Raw genomic sequence first — 17,107 nt, forward strand, 5'->3', positions numbered from 1 at the left:
GTCAGGGCCAGAGGCAGACTGTACCGAAAGTGCTTAAGAAACTTTGATTTTTGAACCATGTGAGCATAACTAAAATAAAAAAACAATTAAATGAAAAAGTAAATTTAAAGTCAAGACAAGCGTGAAATAAATTACAGTAATGCTCACTTGTAAGGCAGACATCTCAAAGGCGGCGCCCAAATGGCTGAGGTTGGAGTGGTGCCTGGCTGGCTGGGAGCTGCGGTCCCCTCCAGCTCGGACCATGGCAGTGGGTCCACATTCTCAGGCACACTGCCCACTCCCCATCCTCCACTTCCAGCCCTGGTTCCCAGCGGGTACCTGGGCTTGGCTCCCTCAGCACAATGTCCTGTCTGTTCCCAGTGCCTGGCCAGATCTGGCCTTCCCACAGCTAGACTATCCCACCTGTCTTTTCCCCCAGGCCCCTGGCCCCCACCACCCTGCCAACCACAGTCCCTGGGCAGGGACTTCGGCCTAAAGATAAGGAGCTGGCTGGAGTCAGCATTGGATTTGAGGACCTTCATCCAGAGCTGCCTTCATCCCCATCTCTTTTCTCATGTTCACTCTAGAAGATAATAATAACAAGCACAAAACAGCTCCTCTTCTGTGCCAAGCACTGCTCTAAACACTTTTCATATATTTACGTTTTCCAGGTGAGCACATAGAGGCAGGCTGAATAACTTGCCTCTAGGTCACACTCTTGAAAAAAAGCAGAGCCTATATTTGAATCCAGGCCTCATGACCTTGAATCGAGGGTCCCTACCCATGCACAGCCAGCTTATAGAACCCAAGGCTTTGGGTCTCAGTTCCTGGACTTCCACATGGGACATAGATGCCAGAGAGGGAAGGGCCCTACACAAAGTTAACAGCAAGTCAGTGACTGGCAGAGCAGACAGGAGGCCAGAATTCAGTCATGAAAGATGGAATCCCTTAAAAGACTGCCCTGCCCACGGGGGCATTCTTTTGTGTATCTGTTTGCTTCAGTGCATGTGCGCGTGTGCGTGTGTCTGACCCAAGAGGTTCAACTCACAGTTCTACTGCCAACTGTCCACTCCCCCTACCCCACCCAAAGCCCCTCCCATGTAGCCAGGCCATTCTTTTTCCTGTTCTCCTCTCATCTAAGAGAACACACGCATTTTTCTGCTGGAGACACACCTCTCCCCCTACAACAATCCACTGGAGAAAAGGAAAAAGAGAAAAGATTCAGGTTGAGATGTATGTAGCAAGGAGACCCAGTCAGGTAGTTGAGAAAGGCTGAGACTGGAGATCACTTGGACTGGAGTTTGGTCTCAGAGCCTCAGTTTCCTCATTTATAAATGGGGTTCCCAAAATGTCCTTTGTAGATCTGTTGCCAGGGTTTAGACAAATGTATGTGAAATGACCCAGTGCTTAACACATAGTAGGTGCTAATGTCTTGGAATTTCTTTTCTCTGTGCCTCAGTTTTCTCATCTGGAAAATGGGGGTAATAGCAAGTAACAGCAACCTCCTTTATGAGGTTTTTCAGGAGAATTAAATGAGTTAATAATTGTAAACTTTGTGGTAGGTGCTGCTGTGTGACCATATGCCCTGATTTACACACCTCTTTTCCTGGGGCAACTATTACTAGCGTCTCATGTATTCTCAAAGTGTTCTAGTTTGGAGGGAAAACTATATATGCCCCCCAAAGCTGTGTCCCTTTGTGCTGCTTTTCTGCACAAAACCCAGCCTTCAGCCTGTTCCTCACAGAGGGCCTGAATCCAGAGCTGGCTGGACAGTGGAGTGTCTGTGCAGGCCAACTGTCACTTCCCTCTAGACCAAGGTTCATTTGCAGAGTTGGTTCCTCAGCTCACACACAGCCCTCCCAGGTCCTGCTTCTGTCTTTCTGGCTGTGGTTTCCTCCCTTGCCCGGCTCCTATGCTAGGGAACAAGGCAGACCCATGGTTTCCAATGAGATGCCCCTGGCTTGGCCACTCTGGCTTCTTCCTCTTGCCTCAAGCCTGCACATGCTGCTGCCACTGATTCTTTGCCTGTGAACTCCTATGCATTCTTCAAAGACCAAATCAAATTGCCCCACCTCAGGAAAACCTTCCCTTACTCCTGGTGGATATAACTGCTCCCTTCTCTGGGTTCCCTCACTGCACTGAGACCCTCCACTTACTGGCTTCCGACCCCCAGAATGCTTTCTTACCTCTCAGTGCCTCAGTTTCTTTATCTATAAACTGGAAATGAAAGCCACAAGACTTTCTTCCTCGGGCTGTGACCTGTGTGAGAATTATATGAGATAGTACATGTAGAATGGTTAGGACTGCGCCTGAGACATAGTGAGCCTTTAACTTGTTGCAGTTGTCATCATGATAACCACCCTCACTATCGTCACCAGAGCTCTCACCACCTCACACTGTCACTGATGGCTTTTCTTCCTGGCTCCTTCATACAATGGGAAGCACTTTAAGGGTAGAAGCTGGGGGTCCATCTCTAGATCCTCAGTTTACAGCCCTGGAATGGCAGGAAACAGGCCCAAATGAATGAACACTCAGATCCCTGGGCCTCCCTTTGGAGGGAGCATCAGCAGATAGGCCAGCCTGTGTGAGAGTCCAGACATCTTCCAAAGCCGGATTTGTCCCACAGCTATGTCAGAATGTCTTGGATTTCTAATCAGGAAGGTTAGTTGTTATCAAGTCATCTATTGCTGTGTAACACACTCCACCTCAAAACACAGTGGCTTTAAACAGCAATGACTTATTACTTCTTTCTGTTGTGTGGGTTGGCCAGTTTAGGCTGGTCCTGCCGGGGCTCACTCCTGCAGCTTCATTCAAGTGGGCTAGAAGTTTCCAGAGGCAGGTGGCGCTGGCTGCTGTCTGCAGCATCTGTTCCCCTCACCCCAATGGACAGGTAGGCCTCCATGACCAGCAGTCTGAGGGCAGATCTGCCAGAGCCTGAGGTGGGGCTGCAAGGCCTCCTGAGGCACATCCTCAGGACTGGCTTGAGCATGTGCTGGGGACACAGAGGGACAATGCACTGTCCTACCCTGAAGGAGTTCCCAGGTTGTTTGATGAGAGAAATACTTAAAAAGATGGCAACAGGGCTTTTTTAAAAAAGGGTATTCATTCATTCAACCGCTGTTTTCCAGTTAGGACTAGGACTACTGTGCACCTGCACTGGGGACACAGCTATGAACAAGAACCAGTCCCTGCCCTTCCTGGATCTCATACCCCAGCACAGAAGACAGGTAATACTTATATATCAAGGAACAAACATGCCTAGAGAAAAAGAAAGCAGGGTGAAGGACAGAGAGTGACTGTGGAAGCCACTATAGACAGGGTAGTCAAGAAAGGCCTTCCTGCGACAGGGACATTTGAGTGGAGGTCTGACTGGCCCGAGGAAGCAGCCCCTGAGGATACAGGGGGAAGAGCTCTCCAAGGGGAGGGAATAGCAAGAGACTGTGCAAAGGCCCTGAGACAAGCTGTGCCGGCAGTTTCAGGTAGTGAGGAGGAGGCCAGGGTGGAGTGAGAGAGAGAGCAATGAAATTGGAAAAGATGCATTAAGTTGTTAGATGGAAGGGGAATATCATGAATGGGGGCCTAAAGATGGGGAAATTCAGGGTGTGCTCCAGGAGGGGTGACTAGCTTGGTGGGACTGGAGCTTTACACACACCCAGAGAGAGCTGTGGAAAGGTGAGGAAAGCTGACTGTGAACAGCCTCGGATGCTGGCCCCACCAGCAAGGGGAGCCTGCATGGTGCCTGAGCAAGGGCATATCAAGGTCACTTTCAGCTGAACAGTCTTCCTCATAAGGCTCCTCCTTACCTGGCTGGTGCTCCCTGGCTCCCGGGACCTTGTACGCAGTGACTATGATCCTCCCCTCCCCTCACAGCACTCACCAGCACCCAGACTTCTTGCTTAGCTCAAAGGCCTGGCTCAAAGTCCCAGCCCCATTGGCTTGCTGAGTCACCTTGAGTAACTTATCTTTTCTCCAGGCCCCAGTTCCCCTGCATCTATAGGGAGCAGAGCTGCTGGGATGTAGTCAGTCTTCCCAGTTCCACCTGGGAAAGATGGATACCTTAAACCAATGGTTAGTTTACAGTGTTATGCCCCAGACATAGTTACATGGGTCTGGGAGTCAAGGAGTAGAAGCAGGAGCTTACCATCACTCTCAGAGATCTCCTTAGGGAATCTGTGCTTCCAATCCCCCAAGTTTAGACCCTGTGGGTTTAGAGATCCTAATTCCCAGAGTGGGGGTGGATATTTCCACTGGGGACATGGCTAGAGTCCCAGTGACTTTTGAGCTATACCTGCCACCTGGTCACTTTGGTCTCCCTGTGCCAATAGACCAGCAGGCAAAGAAAGGACTGCCAGAGGTAATAAACACTGGTTACCACCAGAAGGTGGAACTGCTGTTATACAGGCAGTGAGGAATATGCCTTAACTCACACTTTGGGAGGAACCGTTTTGGGGCTTTTGACCCAGAACCAATAAGCTGAGCCCCTTGCACAGATAGGAAGACTGAGGCCAGAGAAGGCAGGCCTGGCAAGGTGAGCCTGCTGGTAAGTATTTGGCAAGGAGCATGTGATGTTGTGTGGCACTTCACGTGCCCAGGGAGCAGGCCACCATGGACATTGTTTAGACATGATGATCTCCATGGCTGAGGTTACTGTGCTTCCCACTGCCAGGGAGTTGGACTGCCCAGCAGTCACACAATCCCTAAGCCCTCTTCCCTCGGGGCCAGGAGAGCAGTGAAGATGCCTCTTTGACATCCAAGCCCCAGGATGGGGCAAGCGAAAGGCAGGCTGGCTGGCAGGAAGAAGCACACTCAAGGAGGAGGAGCACCTGCTCTGCGCCCAGGGCTTTGCCTTGTTTATTCTTCAGACCCCATAACAAAGTGGAGGCCATTGCTATGCCCTCTTTATGAATGGGGACACTGAGGCTCAGAGACACCACACAGGCAAAAGGAAATGGCATCCCAAGACTCCATGGAGAGAAACTAGAGTCCCAAATGCACAGATCAAACTGCCTTTTATAGAAATGAGATTATTATTTAAAAGAAAAATAATGAGCCCTTCTCAATGCAGGCTCTTCTTTGATGGAACCTCTTCACATGAGCAAGCAACTCTGTGATGTGGTGGTGGTGATGTTCCTGATTTTTTTCTCAGATGAGGAAACTGAGAATCCAAGAGTTTCACTGACTTAGCAGCTGGTTAAGAAAGGAGAAGAACCTAAAAGCTCCAGAGCTCCACCCCACCCCATTGTTCCATCCACCCCACAGCTACTACAGGCAAGATGCTGCCCAGCCCTTTGGGCCCATGAATCTCTGGCTGCCTCTGTGTGGCCCATAGCCTAGACCTATGGAGAGCCCCTCTCCTCCACTCTGCAGGCAGGGGTGGAGCAGGAACATCTGAAATCTGAGAGGGCCAGGGTGTGGGGGGTCACTGCCTGAGCAGCTTTCAGCTGGGCCATTCAACAGTGAAGGGTGGAAACAGCTGTTCCTAACTGTTTCTGCCTGAAAGGTCACCTCCCGTTGTGGATACCTAGCTCAGGTACAATTCCAGTCAAAGTATCCAGCAGCCCCACTTACATGCCTCTCGTATTGGGGAGCTCAGTTCTGATCCCATTTCTGACTTCTGCCTGCTCCACTGGCCCCCGAACAGCAGTGCTGAGGCTGGGGAACCAGACCAGATTCCAATGGGTAAATGCCAGGAGAAACTTGAGCTTTGGCTAAAGCACAATTGGGAGGCATGGAAGGCATAAACCAAGGAATGGTGGAAATTTTAGGACTAACCCCCTCCCCCCAGCATCTGTGCTGAGGATGGGGAAGCCTCCAGAAGGCAGGGAGGCCAGGCCTGAGGTTAAGGCAAAGTCCAGGACATAGGAGATGTGGCCAGGGCTAAAACAAGTGGTATTGTGGGAAAGAATGGCACAGATAAGGGTAAGAGAGCCTGGAAGGAAAAGGGGGTTGACAGGGAGCAGGGAGGAGGGTACCCAGCCTCACAGAGGGGCTCTTCCCTTTCCACCTACCACCAGCCCACAGCACCACCAACCCACTAGTAGCTAGGCAGTGACAGCCAGTGTGGGGATGATGTGAGGTCTCTGAGGACCAGAGACCTGTGTTAGAATCCTTTCACTTAGTAACTGTCTGCCATTGGGCACCTTCCCCTGCCTTAGTTTCCTCCTCCATTAAAATGTTACAAAGAGATGAAACATAAAGATGGCTTAGTGACTACCACAGAGTCTCCTAACAAATAAATGTCAGCTGTTGTTGTTAGTATTCTTCTATACTTCCGGATTGAATAAAAAACTTCAGCACTCAGGCAAGGACAGGCATGGGGTGGGGTGAGCCCCTCTTTGAGGCAGATGGGGGCCCCCAGTCCCAGGCTCAAGCAGGAATTATCATCACTAGCCAAGTGATGAGCTCACCCACTCACCCCTCTCCAACAATACACAATCAGCCCTGAAATCCCCAGGGCATGCCTGGAGCCAGGCTAACATTTGAATATGAAAGGGTGAGAAACAAAACAGGTTCTGGTGGTTGGGGACAGAGAGAGGGGCATCTGTGCACAAGCCAGGCTGGGTGCAGACAACACATGCGCATACCCAGAGAGGCATACACACATACATACATCTAAACACATATGTGCATGAGACATGCACACAAACAATTCAATTTTGCCTCCACAGTTGTACAGTAATAGCAATAAGACAATAATCGTGGACATACATTGAGCATGGAGGCTGTATGACACTCAATCCACAACGTCCAATGTTCAAGAAAGTTTTTAAAGATTGTTTTTATATCTCAAATTCATTTTTTAAGTCCTACTCTGAGAGAAATTGAATCTCGGCCAATTTGGGTATGCCTGCCTTTCCATAGAAACCCTTCAATCTGGTCCTGCATTTGGGAGGACCTCTTCAGCGCCCTCTCCAGTCCCCTTTGGCCAGCGTCTCTCCTGCACTCCCTTGATGCTCCTATGGGCCTTCTCCCAGTCCCCTGCCACTCCTGCACGCCACCTGACAGGGGACACTCTGAAACAGCACCCACAGGCTGTTCAGTTGTCAGGGGCCCGATTGCCCGCCGCCAGAAGCATAACTCTCAACACCAGAGTTCGGTGAAAAGAAATAGAATTGTTTATTTAATGGTTATATAGATTTAGATTATTTGTGGATTTCTGCCGTTAAGTCTTATTTTCTTTAAAGTACCCACAAACACAGTTCTGCCTCCCCCTACCAAACCAGGTTAGTTTTAGAAAATCAGAGATACAGTCTTCCTACTTCCCAGACACAGTTCAGTTTTACCAGCAGCTGCCAATCATTCTATCCTGATTGGGGAGGTTTTGCCTGTGTTGTGGTGCCCTCCAGCTCTTAATGAAGAACCACGTGGAGTTCCCAGCCTCCTTGTAAAGCTCATAGAGTTCTCCCATTTCTTTTAAAGCTGCATGGTGTTCTCCTTTTTCTCTCTCAAAGCCTCATGATGTTCCCCTCCTAAAATGTCTGCCACCTATTTTTAAATCCCTGACTGCGTCCTGTGACACAGTGGGCATGGTAACCGGTTCTGCCCATTCACAGAATCTTGTACAGGCTCTGTGTGCTCTTTGTGTACCATTCCATGGTCCAAAACCCCTCCCATCTTCCTGGGGCCTCGGAAGAACCAAATCATTTGCACAACAAAGACAGTAGCCACTAGCCACAGGCATGTGAAGGCATCTTAAAAGTTGTTTCCTTTTCCCATCCCCCAACCCACAGGCTCTGGGGATTTTTGGAGAGACCCCCACCCTGTAACAACTCTACCAGCCAGTTCTAGCTATCTGCTATCAGAGCTTGGAGGGTATCACCGTACTCTGGAGCCTAGAAAACCTCCCTCAGTGTTGGGAGAGGCTGCTGGGGATTCTGGGCTCCCACGGCAGTACACGGCAGAAAAGTAGTGGGAAGAATACAGGAGCTCGAAAGTCACACTGACTCTGCCATCACTAGCTGAGTGTCCCTGGGCAGCACACATAATGACATCTCTGTCTTGGTTCTCTCATCTGTGCTATGAAAGAATGAGAGCACCTGCTAACAGATTGACATTAGGATTCCAGGAGATAATGTGTACAGAGCACTCAGGACAGTACTTAGCACATAGCACTCTCACTACCTTTTTAAAGGCTTCCCGGGAGGTCTTCCTAGTGTGTCTAGGCGTTGGAAGCTCAAAAATCAGATTGACACTGCACTCATTGACTTGAGGGCAGGGAGGAAAGGACAGGGAAGTGCTAAGGGGTAACACAAGCCATGTAGGAAAAGGAACTCTGGTTACCGTTTGGGAACAGCATCCTCCAGAGACTCCTCCTGTGCCCAGACCCATGCCTAGGTCTCTATAAGCCTGAGCTTCCTCAAGCCTCCTGCCAGCTCTGTGAGGTCAGTATTATCCATCATTACTTCCACTCTAAAGATGGAGAAACTGAGGCCCAGGTCCAGAGTTAGTAAAAATACCAGAGTTGGAAATCCAACCCAGCCCTTGAACTGCTAAGTCCCCTCCTGCAGACGGGGAAAGTGAGGCACACTGAGGCAAGTTGCCCAAGGGACACAACCCCCCTCCACACTTAGTACATAGATATTTGGGGGAGACCTTGGCCGTGATGACTTCAGTGCTCCATGAATATCAGATAGTCACACTTTTCTCTGTTACTAATGGAAAAACAGTTTCAGAGGTCCCCATTGTTCACTCCAAATTTCTGTAGGATTGTCCTGAGGCAAAAGGATGGCATATGGCAGAGCCGGACAAGCAGCTGGGGAGGGAGGAGATGCAGTGAGTGGTCACAGCGGGAAATCAGAGTTCCTCATCACAAGAACTTTCTCTAAGTCAGGGAGTCCAGAGAAACAGAGAGAATGTGTAGGGAGTGTGTCCCATCAGGGAATGTGTGCCAGTCAGGGTGAAGGAATGCCTGGTATGGCTGCTGCTGAGGGGATTCAGGGACTCTGACTCACAGAGACACACAGCAGTATCTCCAACAAGGCCTCATAGTCCACTTGGCCGGACTGAGTTAGAAGCCAACCAGAGTGCAGGGACCTCCATTCCTCAAAACACTCTGCCACACATCATTTTGGGATACCATGTGGGAGATGTCACGCAGAGGTACCCCATGGCTGTTAATGTTGGGACTGCAAGGCAGAGACCACTGTAAAAAATTCTCCACAATCTCCTCTTCCGGGTAGGAAGAGCTTTCTAAGGTTATCTGGGAACATGGCCACCCTCTCACCCCTGGAGACTGCATCTCCCAGCCTTCCTTGCAGCACTAGTTTGCAGTAAGAGTGATTTTTAAACACCAATATCAGAATGTGTCCCCCTGCTCTCAAACTTCCTATTGCTCCCATTTCACTGAGGAAAGTCTACCTATATCCTTAGCCCTCCCCACCTCCCTACAGGTTGTCCCCATGCATTTCAGTTTGTGTGTGTGTGATCTGCTCCCCTCAGAGGCTGTCAGCTTCGGGAGGGCCTCTCCAACACATGGCTCAGAGCCTGGCACACAGTAGGGCCTCAACAAATGTCTGAGGAATAGCAAGACGGGGCACCCTTGGTTGGATCACTTAATGCAAGCATGGTGGGGACACAAGGATGACAATTCTGTTCTGGAACAAGGCAGATCAATCAGGCAGGCTCTCATGATGGGGGCTGACTTGTATCGAGGACACACAAGGGAGCCAGGACTCAAATCCAGAATTTTTTTTTTTTAAATTCTCATCAGAGGATATGTGTATTGATTTTTAGAGAGAGAGGAAGGGGGTAGGAGGAGAGAGAGAGAAAGAGAAGCATCGATGTGTTGCCTCCTGTATGTGCCCCAACCAGGGTCCAACCCACATGTTTTGGCATATGAGATGACACCCAGCCAGTGCTCAAACCCAAAATTAAAGCCACAGTGAGTGCCTTGACCATTTACCTTATTGCCACTCTCACTGTGGTTCCCAGCTCCACCACTTCATCATCTGAGAAATGGGAGGGTTCAGCAAAGCCCTCTCCAAATCCAGCGTCTCTGCCACTCTCAGTGTGGGGCTGAACAATTCTGTGGGACTGATGAGGTCTGGGTGTGAGCAGGGAGTCCCTGGGGCAGTCTCAGCAATGTGGCAGCAGTAAAAGCAGCAAGTTGGGCATTCAAGGTGTGCCCACCTGGGACTCCTTTCTCCTGGGAGATTTCCTCACCCAGGCCCTTCCTCCAGGGTACCTGCACCTTCTCCACTCCTTGCTGGGCTCTCTGCCCCCATTGGCCACTGTACAATTTCCTGAGCCTGCTTCCGGTTCATGGAGAGTTGGGGGCCCAAGGGATATTTTAAGCTTCAAAGACTCCTTTTAGTCCAGGATCATTGTTTCTTTAGCAATACAGTTTCATCCAAACTAAGTTTCTGATCTATTTGCTTCTAGTTAATTCCATGTGCCAACAATTATACCCATAGTTCTCTACTACACTTGATTGTCAGGCCCCATTTATTTTTCTCCAACTGCCTTGACTCCCTGCCTCTGCTCCACTTAATCATGACAATCTTGAGGCTATGAAATTGCATGGGAATGTCACATCCCCTGTCTAATCTTTATGGCAGCCTGAGGTTTTCCTCACTTATTTCCTACAGTTTCAGATCCAGAAGTGGTTGGCTTTTCTAACCCTGAAAACTGTCCTCTCTCTCTTCCCTTTTGTTTCTGCTTCAAACCAGCTGTTACTCTCCCAGGTGCATCTCTTTCCTGTAATACCTGTCAAATGCAGCTAATAGTGTCCAAGATGTGCCAACCCATTGGCTCTTTCCAACCATTTCCCCCTGAGCTATAGGCTCCGAGCCCATGTTCTCTGGCTTCCAAGTAAGTAGCATGAGTAGGAGTTCTCCCAAATATGTTGCCACTGCATTACACAGACTGCCATATTTCAAAGATTTGAATATCAGTTTTCACGTGGTCTGTCACTCAACAGCTAAGCCAATACCAAACATTTTAGGTTTTCACGGTAACACTGTACTTCAAATAACCAATGTCTGTATCAGTAAGAGAAGATTGACAGCTATGACAAACAGCCCAAAGTCTCAGTGGCTCATCACTACAAAGGTTTATTTCTTGCTCTTGTCACTATTCATGGGAGGTTGGCCAAGGAGCTTGGCTCCCTAAAGTCACTTGGGCACCCAGGTTTCCTTCATCTTGTGCACCAGAGTCTTCACTGTGTGTCTTTCAAGCTGTCCCGGCACTGTCCAGCCTGTGGGTGGAGACAGCTCATGTAGAGGAGGACGCCTCTTCCAGGCCAAACCAGGAATGCCATGAATCACTTTTGCCCATGGCCTTGTGGCCAAAACTCAGTCATTGCCTGAGAGATATACCTGTTAGTACCCCCAAGAAAACTAGAAACATGCCAGATTGCAAATATAGGGTCTTGTGGTGCCCACAGGTGCCTCTGTCTATGTTCCCCAGGCCTGGATGCCTGGGTGCTGCCTGGGACACACCTGTGCATCCTGACATCTTCACGATACTTCCCTCCTGCTAAGCGGAAATGGCAAGTCCCTACTCTACGCCTTCCCTGTAGTCTATATAGGCCTCTTCCCAACATTCCTCACTACGCATCCCAATTGTCCCCTCCATGTGTCAGCCTAACACAGCAGAGAGCCCGGCACAGGAGACACACCAGCAAGGTGTCAGAAACCTGGATATCGGCAGCTTCTCCAGCTCCTGAAAGCAGGTAGTTCCATTGGTTCTACCCTTGCTAGCTTGCAAAGTGTATCAGACACCCCTTGTCGTCACCTCACATGCTCTGGGCTATGTTTTTATTCCAGCTGTGGCTGGGACAACCCACTATGCATAGTAGGTATAACTGGGGCCACATGCTGACATTCCCACTCAATTTAATAGCCTCAAGGTTGTCATGATTAGGTGGAGCAGAGGCAGGGAGTCAAGGCAGTTGGAGAAAAATAAATGGGGCCTGACAATCAAGTGTAGGAGAGAACTATGGGTATAATTGTTGGCACATGGAATTAACTAGAAGCAAATAGATCAGAAATTTAGTTTGGAGGAAATAGTATTTCTAAAGAAACAGTGATCCTGGACTAAAAAGAGTCTTTGACTAAAGCTTAAAATATCCCTTGGGCCCCTAACTCTCCATGAAACAGATGTTACCACAGGGGACACAGCTGACCCCAGAGCCACTCTGACACACGAGCAAACCAGGAAGTATAGGGAGTGTGACTCCATTCCATGGAGACCTTCCAATGGACAATGGGCGACCCTCTTCCATCCCTCAGGGGACAATCCTGAGGTACCCTATATGCTCTTCAGAGAGTCCCCAGCAAGACGGGGTCCCAGTTGCCCACACCAGCAATCAGCTCAATAATGGCCCTTTGGACTGGTTTTCCCTTCCCCTGCATTTCTCACCCCAGTCTTCCACTTCTGGTGCCTGGGATCACACCCCAAAATAACACCAGCTCCTAAGCCTCAGGCTCTGCTTTTGGGAGGAAACTAGGCAAAGAGACCAAGTGACCTGCCCTGGAAACTGGTCTGCAGAAAGAGGCACTACTCTGAGCCATGCGCTGCTGCTGAAAGAGATCTTCACTCCTCCAGGTAGCCCTGACCCAGTCCCACCCAGCTGTCACCAGCTCAGTTGGCTCCAAATGTCCTTTGCTCTCTAAGCTCCCTGCTTTGGGGACTGTGGCATGAGTTCATCACATGGTAGTGGAGGACCTGTCCTTCACCTTAGCATTCAAGGCTCCCAGAAACAGGACCTCTCCCATCCACCCCTTGCTTCTTCATTTCCTCCTCAGTGTTACCTTTGATACCTACACATCCACTGTTTTAGAGCGGGTTGTGTTCCCCCCAGATTCAAATGATGTCTAATGTCCAGTACCTCAAAGTGTGACAGTACTTAGAGACAGGGTCTTTAAAGAGGCAATTAAGTTAAAATGAGGCCATTGGAGTGGACCCTAATCCAATCTGGCAGGTGTCCTTATAGGAGGAAGGGATTTGGACACAGACACACACAAAGGGAAGCACTTGTGAGGACACAGGTAGAAGACATGCCATGGAGAGAGGCCTCAAAGGAACCAACCCTGCTGATACTTAGGTCTCAGACATCCAGCCTCTGGAACTGAGAAAAATATCTGTTGTTTAAGCCACCCATCCTGTGGTACATTGTCATCCAACCTTAGCTGACTAATACACCTCCGTCCACAGTTTTGTCCCATCCTGAATTGCCCTCTGCATTCTGCTTGAGGTTACCAGATTCTGCTTCTCTCCCAGCATTCACAACCACCACCTCCAGTTGGACCTCTCACTGGGCATAGAGCAAGTGATTTCCCTCTTCTCGCTTGTAGAATAGCATGAGCATACCTCACTTACAGGAGACTGTGAGAAACATATAAAGCACCTGATGGTGCTAATAAAGGTGAAGCATTCTAAAAAACAAAGGACTTTATTCTCAAGAGCTCTGCTCACAGAATGTTCTGGTTGACTCTGAGCAGGACTCTGTCTTCCTGGGCTCCCACCTCCCTGTTTAACCCGGTTTTGTGTCTGGACCCTCACACCCACCTGCTGCCCCTGCCCGGGGACAGCCTGTAGGAACTGGGGTCAGTAGCCTTGGTCGCGCCATCAACACATACTTACAATTTTGAGGCCCTTTATTTGACCAAATCAGGCCCAAGAGAGAATGCATTCACTGTGTCAGCTGGCCCCTGTTTTGGGAGAACCCAGAAAAATTACTGGATATGCAAATGACATGCAAATAACTGCTTCCAAGCAGAAACAGTTCCCTTTGGCATGCTTTCAGGGCCTGGTTTAGGGAGTTGATAAAAATGCCTGTGAATGGCACAGCAATGGTTGGCATGGAAACAGGGCTTCTAAGGGGCTTGAGGAGACTAAAAAAGGCCTGAATCAACTATGTTAAACATCCACTCCCTGCAATCTTGTTCACACTAGAAGTTGGCACTTCAGTGGGAAAGAGCATTATCTTGGCTACTGGAGATAAGCTTCAGACTGCGAGTTCTGAATAGAGATTCAAGAGATTTGCTCCAAATGGATTTCTCCCCCAAAACGAACTTTCAAGCCACACAACGCTGAGTTTGAATCTTGGCTCCCAAATGCGCTCCTGTGAGACTTTGGGCAGGATGACAGGTGCCTGTGAGGCATAATCTCCTCCTCCGTGGTAAGGATTGCCAGAGCACTACTGCACAGTGCCCAGCCTCGGGGGTCTGTCCTTTGGGCCCAGATCCAGGGCCAGTGCAGGCAGCAAGCGCGGTGCCCTCCTGCCTTCCTCCACCACCCCTACATCTCATGGGCTATTTTTATTCGTGTTCCAGGTGAAATAAAACAAGTTAAAGCAGAGCATGAAATTTGAGGAGGATTCCACCTTAAGGAGAAAAAAAAATCCACCTCTATAATAACAAATAGTTGGAGCTGGTGCATTACTTTGGTGAAATTGTTACCCCTCAAGACAAGTCTAAACTCTTCAGTGTTATGAAAACTCAGAAGATTGCCTTGCTACTGAAAATTTATGGCCCCCAAATCATTTCTAAAAGACAGTGCGCATCCCCAACCACAGCTTTCCCTCTGATACAAGCAGCTGCTCTCTCCAAGCAAGCTGAGGAGCCTGCTGCCGCCATGTGGCTGCGTTACGGCTACAGGCCATGCATTTCTGCCTGCGGTGTCCATTCTGGGGGGCCCTGATGAGGTCCAGCATGCAGTAAATGCTCAACAGACATTCTGTCTTTGTGTATTTCTGCATCCTGGCAGCATCAAAAGGCAGCTTGGGAGGGTTCCCTTCCCCTGTCTCCCAACCGGCCACACAAATAAGTCTCAGTCCAAGCTCACCAGACATGGGTGGAGGCAACTGCCCCCATTTCTCTCTTCTATAAAAACACTTTCATCCTTGAAGGTGAGAGACCAGACATGACTAAGGAAACTTCCAAGCTTCTAAATGGTTCACCCCTGAGTTTAATGGATAAGGAAACCAAGACTCAAGAGGTGCAAGGAATTCTGCCAAGGGCATAAAAAGGTACAGTTGGGACCTGCCCCTAGTCACTTCAAGCCCAAAGCCCTGGCTCATTTCACCCTGGCAGGTCTTCAGGAAGCACTTGACTTCCAGGATGGACCAGGTGGGCAGGTGTGGATTTGAATGAAAAGATCCAGACCCAACCTGCAGTGGCACTGCTCTCCTCGTGGCCCTGGGGCAATATCTTTGAGTAATATTTTTATCAACCCCAGAAGGAGGGGCATGAAGTGCACCTTTTTACAGCACAGCTGACTTCAGGGAGATAACTGACTCCCCATTGCCAGATTGGGTCTGAGCCCCTCAGCCACTTCCTCAGCCCTCTGCCAGCCCTTGGTCAGCTCCCCGCAGCTCCTCCCAGACTAGCTGTAGTCTGACCAAGCTCTTCTCCCTCATTTCCATACTCTCCTCCCGCTTCAACTTTAGACCCTCCTGTCCACACTCCCCTTGACTTCCTGGTCTTCATGAAGGCCATCTCAGTGCCCAGTCCTCCCTCACTGGTGCCTCCTTTTGGCCCCCAAGTGCCCTGGTACTTAGCGAGCACCAGCTACATGCCAGGCACTGCTACGCATTAACTCACTTGCATCCCACAACCACCCTGTCATGAGGTTTCAAGGGAAGAAGAATCCACAGAGATTGGGGCTGGAGAAGTTAAATAACTTTTCCAGGGTCAGACAGCTGGAAAGTGTCAGGACCAGGGCTCAGCCTCAAGTCCCTCTGGTTTCAAGTCCATAGCTGCTCCCCATACCATTGCCTTCCCTGGCATTAGGTTTTTCCTGTGTTCCAGCTCATCTACTGTGAGCACTTTGAGGGCCAGGCACTGCACTCTCCTACTGTCCCACCAAGCTCAGCTGCAGTCGACCATGCTATCTCCTAAGCATAGACAAAATGCCAAGAAAGTCTGTGCTGCCCTCTCCAGGTGCCACATGCCTTAGTCTACTGGGAGGCTGAGAGAGGCTAAGTGACTTGCCCAAGGTCACACAGCAGGTAAGAAACAGAATAGGGATTCCAAAGCAGATCTGTTCAGACAAGTTAGGGGTCTCAAACTCAAGAGTTTCTGGGAGCCAGACAAAGCACATCAGTGAGGGCACTGGCTGAAGGGGTTTGGAGGCTGGAGAACGTGCGATCTCCCTAATGGGGAACTGCTCTGAGCAGTTAGCAGCTAGGAACACCAGTATGAGCAAAGTTTCTGACTCTTGAAGACAAGGTGGAAACCTAGATTTTTCTAGGAAACCTCCTATTTTTTAACATTGATCAACACCTGCCCTCAATGTTTTATAGCACACAGGAAACAACTAAGAAAACACATCTCTGTCTTTGTGAAGATAACAAAGAACTGATAAGAGTTTGTTATTGTTGTTGTTGCTGTTCTTTAACTCCTAAAAGTGTATAAGAAAGGACAAGAACCCTCCACCCTGAATAGAGCTCACAGGACTGAGAGGCTGGAGCAGACCCCCGGTGGCCCAGCCCTGGGCATTTATAAGGGCCTGGCGCTGCCACTGTGTTTACAGACCAGGATGCTAGGAGGGCTGATGGGGACAGGTCTCTGGGCTCAGGAGCTGGCACACCACTGCCCTGGGCTTTAGGGCTTCACTCACTGATCCCTTTGAAGTTCAAAGAATGGGCCCCACCCCTCCGAAGCAGGCAGTAAATCATGCAAGAGAAAGGAAACTGTCCTGCCCGGCTGAGTTATGGTGGCCATGGCGAGACAGCCCTCACCCTCTGGGACTGCTGGACCCACCCTTACCTGTCCCTCCAGCCCTTTTCCTGCCTCAGCTGGCCCCTGCATCATTCCTGAGCTCGTCACCTGGCCCAGCTCCTCCATCTTATCTCTCCCCACCCCAACCCATTCAGCTTCCAGAGTCTCTGGGCAGAGGCCCCTCTCCACCTTCTCCACCAAGGAGTAGGTTAGCCCACGCTTGCCCACCTCCAGTGATGGTGAGCGCACTCCGACACCCGCCCAGCTTTGACCTGGAGAAAGCTCTCCTTTTAACAGGTTTGGGGTGGCTTCCCAGTCAGTGACTCTCCCATCTTCACTCTGAGGGGCTCTGGGTCACAGGCCTCCTTCTTCTTGATCCCTAGACAGCTCTTAAGAGATGGGGGACAACACAGCCTCCTTAGGTGACCCCCATTGTTTTAGAGCTACCTGAGGCCGTTACAGGG

The sequence above is a fragment of the Furipterus horrens genome, unplaced genomic scaffold, assembly GCF_987537825.1.
Source record: "Furipterus horrens unplaced genomic scaffold, mFurHor1.1.pri manual_scaffold_1, whole genome shotgun sequence".
Classification (NCBI taxonomy): domain Eukaryota; kingdom Metazoa; phylum Chordata; class Mammalia; order Chiroptera; family Furipteridae; genus Furipterus; species Furipterus horrens.